General features: G+C 53.6%; 1 long non-coding RNA gene across 2 annotated transcripts; it reads left to right on the top strand.

Annotated features, from left to right (window-relative positions):
* The first annotated feature begins 299 nt into the window (after nucleotides 1–299).
* Nucleotides 300–6,189, top strand: LOC139043136 (uncharacterized). 2 transcript variants are annotated; one of them, XR_011500218.1, is made up of 3 exons: nucleotides 300–500; nucleotides 1,015–1,243; nucleotides 1,543–6,189. It is a non-coding gene; the product is annotated as an uncharacterized lncRNA (long non-coding RNA). The 2 variants fall into 2 exon arrangements; XR_011500217.1 differs by having other exon boundaries at nucleotides 1,539–6,188.
* The last annotated feature ends 1,738 nt before the right edge of the window (nucleotides 6,190–7,927 follow it).

Below are 7,927 nucleotides of genomic sequence, written 5' to 3'. Positions count from 1 at the left end.
GTCTGACTCCTGGAGCTGAGGGTGAGTCCTGCTGAGGGAAGAGCTTGCATGGAGGGCTCCTGGTTTGCTCCCTAGGTGGCCTGTCTGCCTTGCCACACTACTGAGCAAGGCATTCTGGGACTTCTGAATAGACAGGGCCTTTCCTCCTCCTGGAGTCAAAGGGTTCATTTGTGATGTGGGGCTGTGATTTTTCTACCAGTCACTGAGGCCTGGAATGAGCCAGCTGGCAGAGAGACAGCCTGGGTGTCCTCCCCTAGTCGTTGTTGGAAAACAGGGTCAGAAGGCCTCCCCGTGAGAAGGCCAGCAGCCACCTGAGCCGAAGGTCAGAAGGGGAGGTGAGAAACAGGAGAAGGAAAGGTGGACCCTAGTTCACCTTTGAACATTTCTACCCCAGGAGGAGGGAAGACTGTGCCTAGTCTGTCAGAAGGCCTGGAGCTCCTTGCAAAGAAGAGCGGCACAGCAGACTGGCCACCTACGTAACGGATGGGGCATCCCCCCAGGTAAGTGCTTGCACTGGGAGGACCCACCCACATGCCACTCTGGGGCAGAGGGAGAGGAGAACCCTATAACTTGCCGACTTTCCCAAAGAGGGCCAGCCAACGCAGCCCCTCGAGCCAAGACGGTGTCCATGGGACTGCTAGGAAGGAAAGAGCCCTGGGTCCAGAAAGTTTTCGGTGAAGGGTCATCAGCTCTATCAGAGGTAGAAGCTGCTGGAATTCTGGTGTGCCCGACCTGGGAGCTGCTGCCCGCCGCACCCGGGTCCTTAGTGCCCTGCCTGGGCTCCCCAGGGAGGATGCCAGACTTAGTCTTGGCCTTGGCCTGAGGGATGCCTGCGGTGATGGGGGCGTTCCACAGTTGCCTGGGCTTCCCTGGGAGAGTCAGAGATCCCTGGGTGGTGGCCTTATGGAACGGGCCACCTCTGGCCAAGTCTAGGGGAGGGAGCCGCCTCAGGGTCGAGATGGGTGGTGGCCAGCATCATCCTCACCAGGAGCAGCCCTCGGGGATCTTTCGCAGGGATTGTGTCACGCCCCGCCTTCCCCGTCGGATGCTATCCTCCTGCACCCAGATCCAGGTTGGAGGCCACGGATGACGCCTGGAAACTGCCTTTCAGCACCCTGTCTGGCCTTCCCTGCGCCTTGTAGGGCAGCGGTGGGAGAAAAACCTGTAGGGACGGCTGGACGTTGGCTTCGTGGGCTGCCACGTGGGCATCCAGAATCTTGGGGACCTGAGGAGAGGAGGGCAGGTGCACCCATGGCCTCTCTACCTCCCCGACCTGACCTAGGGTTCTGACTGACTCTCACGACTGTGGGAGCCCTGCTCCCTGGCCTGAGGACCATTCCTCCCACTGTGCATGCACGGGTGGGAGGGAGGGGTGGGGGGAGGAATCCGGCCTCTGGCCTCACTGGGAGCCCCGCACTGGGTGGGGGGGATCTGGCGGGGTGGGGGCGCCCTCTGGCGGAGGCCCCGTGCAGCTGCCAGGGAGCTGGGGTTCCCACTTCCTTCAGGGCTTCTCATGACCCTTTCCCCTCTCTGCTCAGGTAGCTGCTTTCCTCCTTGGAAGAGGTTTTCTGGCCCTGTTTGCTCCCAACTGACCCAGAAGGGCAGCAAGACTCCCTGTGCCAGCTGGTTCATCCCCATCCTCACTTATTGCTGGAAAAAACACAGCCTCTCATCACAAATGAACCTTTCTTCCCCAGGAGTTGGGAAAGCTGTGTCAAGTCAGAAGGCTGAGAAAGGCTTGCCAAAGGAGTGTGGCAGCACAGGCATGCCACCCAGGGAACGAAGGGGAAACCCACAGGCATGCTCTCCTATCAGCGGTTCCCATCCTCCACTCTGGACTGAGGAAAGCCCGCATTCCTTCTGCCTAGGGTGCTCCCCTTGGGAGATACCTGACAAGAAGGGCTGAGAGAAGCCCTCTCCTGGCCCACTCCCTGAGTCCACCGAGGAGGGGCGGAGGGAGACCACCCTAGGGCTTGCCTGATATACCCAAAGGAGGCTGACTGTCCCACTCATTTGGGCCAAGACTCTGTCAGTGGGGCAAGGACAGAGAAAAGGGCCCTGAGTCCTGAAGGTTTTCTGGGAGGTGTCACTGGCCCTGCTGGGGGAGGGAGCCCCTGGGTGTGTCATGTGCCCGACATGGGAGGTAGTGCCTGCTTCATCTGGGTCCTTGCTAGCCATGCCCTGCGTCCCAAGGGAGGTTGATGGTCTCGGCAGTGGTGGGGAGAGGGATCTTCGTACCTCACAGAGACCTCCCCTAATCTAAGAGATGCCCTCTGAACTCAGAGAGACCTCTCCTGACCTCACAGAGCCCTCGCCTGACCTCAGAGACACCCCATCTGACCTCACCTGGATCTCCCCTGACCTCACAAAGAAACCCTCTCACCTCACAGAGACCTACCAAGACCTCACAGAGACCCCTTTCTGTCCTCAAAGGGCCCTCCTATGACCTCAAAGAGACCTACTCTGATGTCACATCCTCCGCTGAACTCATAGAGACCCCCTCTGACCTCACAGAGACATCCCCCTGACCTCACAGAGATGTCCAACATCACAGACACCCCATCTGATCTCATAGAGATGTCAAGTGACCTCAGAGACCACCTCTGACTACAGTGACCCCTTCTCTGACCTCAAAGAGAACCCTGGTGATGACACAGAAACATCCCCTGACATCATAGATTCCTCCCCTGAACTCAAAGACCTCCCTGACCCCAGAGACATCCCTGATCTCATAGAGACCTCCTGTGACCACACAGAGAACTCCTCTGAAATCACAAAGACTTCCTCTGACATCAAAGAGACGTTAGCTGACCTCAGAGACCTACTGTGACCTCACAGGGACCTCCCCTGACTTCACAGAGACCCCATTTGGCCTCACAGAGACCTCCTCTGTTCTCAAAGAGATGCCATCTGACCTCACAAACTCATCCTCTGGTTTCATAAAGACACACCCTGACCTCAAAGAGACCCCACAGAGACTTCCTCTGACATCACAGGGACCACCTTTGACATCACAAAGTCCTTCCTGACCTCACAGTGACCCCCTCTAACCAAACAGAGACCCCCCTGACCTCACAGAGACCTCCTTGATCTCACAGAGGTCTGCTCTGACCACACAGAGACCTCCCCTGACCTCACAGAGAGCCCTCTGACTTCACTGAGGCCTCCTCTGACCTTGCAGATAGCCCCTCTGACCATACACATACCTCCCTTGCCCTGATGATGACCCGCTCTGACACACGGAGACATCCCCTGATCTCACAGAGACCTCCATGACCTTGCTGAGACCCCATCTCACATCAAGAGACCTCCCTAACCTCACAGAGACCAACTGTGCCCTCACAAAGACCTCCCGTGACCTCACTGAGAAACCCTTTGACCTCACAGAGACCTCCCCACACCTCATAGAGACTCCCTCAGATGACACAGAGACCTCACATCACCTCACAGTGATGTCCTCTGGGCTAGCAGAGACCTCCTGCGAACTCAGATAGACCACTTTGACCTCAGAGAGAACTCCCCTGACCTAAAAGAGAACTCCCTGACCTAAAAGACCTCCCCTGACTGCACAGATACCTCCCCTGAGCTCACAGAGACCTCCCTGACCTCAGAGACCTCAGTGGCATCAGAGACCTCCACTGAACTCAGAGACATCAAGTGAGCACAAAGAGACCTCTCTGATCTCAAAGACACCTCCCTGACATCAAAGAGACCTGTGTGAGGTCACAGAGACATCCAGTGATGTCACAGAGACCACTCTGACCTCACAGAGACCTCATGTGACCTCACAGAGACCTCCAGTGACCTCAAAGAGACCATCTTTATCCTCAAAGAGACCTCTCCAACCTCACAGAGACATTCTCTGAACACACAGAGACCTCCCTGCCCTCTGAGACATTCTCTGATCTCACAGAAACCTCCCCTGACCTGGAATAGACCTCCCCTGTCTCACAGAGACCTTGCCTGACATCACAGATACCTCCCTGTCTTTGAGGACCGCTCCTGACCTCAGAAAGACACCCTCTGATCTCACAGAGACCTTCCCTGACCTATAGAGACCCACTTTTATCTCATAGAGACCTCCCCTGATGTCACATAGACCTCCCCTGAACTCACAGAGGCCTGCCTGAACTCACAGAGATCTCCTTGATCTCAGAGACCTCCCATGACCTCACAGATACCCACTCTGACCTCACACAGAGCTGATCTTGCCACACAGAACTTGGTCTGACTTCACAGAGACCTCCCCTGACATCACAACATGCTCTCTGACCTCACTGTGACAAGATCTAATCTCACAGAGACCTCTGATCTCACAGAGACCTCCTTGAAATCACAGAGGTCTCTCCTGACCTCACAGAGACCTCTCTGCCATCTGAGAAACACCCAGATCTCACAGAAATCTCCCCAGACATCAGATAGGCCTCCCTTCTCTCACAGAGACCTCGCCTACCATCAGAGACACATCTCTGTCCTCACAGACCTACCCTGACCTGAGAGACAGCCCCTCTGACCTCACAGAGATATCCCTTACTTCACAGAGACATCCTTGACTTCACAGAGACCTCTCCTACCTCACAGAGACTTTACTTGACTTCATAGACACACCATCTGGCCACAAAGAGACCTCCCCCTAACTCACAGAAAGCCCCTCTGACCTCATTGAGACCTCCCCTGGCCTCACAGATACACACTCTGATGTCACAGAGACCTCCCAAGACCTCACCGAGAACTCCCATGACCCCACAGAAACCACCTCTGACTCCACAGAGTACTCCCTGACCTCACAGAAGCCACAGCTGACATCAAGAGACCTCTCTGACCTCAGAGAGACAACCCTGACCTCAGAGAGACAACCCTGACCTCAGAGAGACATCCCCTTACATCACAGAGACCTACCCTGATCTCACAGAAACCTCCCCTTATATCATAGATATCTCCTCTGACCTCACAGAGAATTCCTCTGACAACACACAGACCTCTGCTGACCTCGGAGACCTCACATCCCCTCGCAGAAGCCTCCTTTGAACTCAGAGAACTCCCTTGATTTCAGAGATCTCCCTGACCTGACAGAGACCTCCCATGAAGACACAGAGAACTGTGGGGGACTGGAATTGGCCATCCCAAGATACGTCTCTTTAGCATGAGGATTATTTTGGGCTGGTTAATTTTAAAAACTGCAGACATGGGGGCTGGCCCGATGGCCAAGTGGTGAGTTTGCGCGCTCCTCTTCAGTGGCCCAGGGTTTTGCTAGTTTGAGTCCTGGGTGTGAACATGGCACCGCTCATCAAGCCATGCTGAGGCAGCATCCCACATGCCACAACTGGAAGGACCAACAACTAAGAATACACAGCTGTGTAGAGGGGCGCTTTGGGGAGAAAAAGGAAAAATAAAAAAAAATTTAAAAATCTTTCAAAAAACTGCAGACATGAGAGAAACTCTGAAAAGTAGAATTTACTTACCCTCTGTTAAGAGATATTTACATTTGTAAAGGAAATCTCCATCTGTAAAGATATCTCCCTTTCTGTACCAGGATGAAGGGGGATGACCTTATCTCTAGAAACTCTTATCAATGCAGAAGGCAAGGACTTATATCTGTATATAACCTTACTCTTGTGTACTGTGCTTTTCTGACAATCTCCCATAACTGACTCCCTCCACCCCCAACATCCTCCTTTGTCTTTAGCTGAAGATGGTATTTAAGGTGAGGTCTCTCCCATGTATACATGTTATAAAGCTTTAATTTTCTCCTGCTATTCTGTCTCATGTGAATTTAATTCATTGTACAGCCAGAAGGACCCAGAGTGGATGGAGGAAATGTCTTCCTCCCCTGCAGAACTCTGACCTCACAGAGATGACCCTGAACTCAGAGACCTGCATGGCCACCCAGAGACCTCCCCTGACATGAAAGACCACCCATGATCAAACAGAGACAACATCTGTCCTCACAGAGACTCCCTCTGACCTCACAGAGGCCTCCCCTGACCTAACAGAGAACTTCCCTGGCCACATGGCTCTCCCATGTGATCAGAGGCAACCCCTCTGACCTCACAGAGACCAAATCTGACCTCATAGAGACCTGCCCTGACCTCACAGAGACACCCACTTACCTCACAGAGACCCACCCCTGAACTCAGGGGGAGTGCCCCTGACCTCACAGATACCTCCCCTGACCTCACATATACCCCCTCTGACCTCACAGAGTCCTCCCTTGAATTCACAGTGACCCTGTCAGAACTGACAGGGACCTGCCCTTATCACTGACTAGTTGTCCTGAGGAACTCAAGAGTGGGTTTACAAGAATTTAACTTTTTCCAAATTTTTTCCTTTTGTTATGTTAAGAAGATGCCATCACCAACCTCCTGGTGCCAGACCAGACCTTCCCACAAGAGCTACATGTATGACCTTTGCCTTATTTTTAATGCTAAGTTCTCTCCAGGAGGAGCGTAGGCCTTGTTACCATCACCTGCAGTGTGTGTGGAAGCATGCTTTCTATCTGAGTCTGTGCAAGAGGATACTCACCTCTCCCTTTTGAATATTCATTCCCCATCTGAAATAAATGTCCCTCCTTCCCTTTGTCTGGGGACACCATGACTCTGGAAATGATTCCTCATGGTCTCCTATTTGCTGCAAATATAGCTTACTTTGTGAGACAACTACTTCTGGTAGAGAGTCTGATGTAACTCACCAGGATGGAACGCGTTTTGCTTTCAGTAACAAATTGGCACCCAATATCGGGTTTGCCTCTTTGTGGTGCTCATGTTGCCAGCTTGATGTCTCCGCCCCCTCGGGAGACCCAGCAGCAGCTGCACTGAGCGCTTTGCTCTGTGGATCTTTCAATGGAGGTGAGTGGCGCCAACCGCACAGCATGGCTATAAGATTTATTTCTTTAAGTTGCCTCATAAAGTCTTCCTGTTAATGTCTGGCTTCAGGGTTTGAGTCCCATCTGGGGGTAGCCTGGCTCAGGGGAGTGAGAGTCCCCTCTGAATGGAAGGATTGCATGACCCAGCTACTCAGGATGGGACGATGCTTGGCTCTGGTGAAACAGGAGCAATCCCTGTTGACTAGTCTAGGGTTCCGGATCCCTCTGGAGAATGAATCTCCTCTGGAATGATGAGGTGGGGCTTTTAGGCTCCCCCCCGAAGTCACTGAGTCTGTCTTTGTGTTATGTCTGTGATCGGAGAGGGGTCCCCTTAGATGCGGTCAAGCCCCCTCTTGAGTTGGTGAGTCTGTTTTTTTGTCATTTGTTTTTGTTGAGGATGCTCGACATCAATCTTGTTTGTCCACAGTCTGGCTTTTCTGGACTCCTAGGTCTCTTTCCTTGCCCTCCCTATCACTGACCCCTGGGTGAAACCCAGTGTTCACCCAGTATTATTTTCCCTTTTCCGGCACTTGGTTCTGGCATGTCCGGCAGGTAGTTTCTGCGAATCAGGCACCTGGTTCTGGCGTATCCAACAGGTGGTTCTGGCGTGTCTGGCAGGTGGTTCCAGCATGCCTTGCAGGTGGTCCAGTCGTGTCTGGACCCTGGTTTTGGCGTGTGCGACACATGTTTCTGGAGTATCCGTCCGGTGATTCCAGTGCATCCAGCAGGTGGTTCTCGCAAATCTGGCAGGTGGTTCTGGCGTGTCCAGCAGTTGGTTCTGGCGTGTCGGGCACCTGGTTCCAGTGTGTCTGGCAGGTGGTTCCGGACCATCCGGCAGCAGGTTGTACTGTGTCCCCTACCTGATTCCCACGTGTGTGGGGGGTGGTTCCGGTGTGTCTTAATGGTGGTTCCAGTGTGTCCGGTGGGTGATTCCAGCATGAGTCCTGGGTGGTTCTGGTGTATAAGGAGCTTGGTTCTGTCATATCCAGCAGGGAATCTTGGCTTGTCCGGCAGGTGATTCCAGAGAGTCAAGCAGTTGGTTCCAGACTGTCGGGCAGGTGGTTC

The sequence above is a fragment of the Equus asinus genome, unplaced genomic scaffold (assembly GCF_041296235.1).
Source record: "Equus asinus isolate D_3611 breed Donkey unplaced genomic scaffold, EquAss-T2T_v2 contig_176, whole genome shotgun sequence".
Classification (NCBI taxonomy): domain Eukaryota; kingdom Metazoa; phylum Chordata; class Mammalia; order Perissodactyla; family Equidae; genus Equus; species Equus asinus.
Note: the sequence above shows the minus strand (reverse complement) of the source record. Positions and strands in the feature narration are given on the sequence as shown.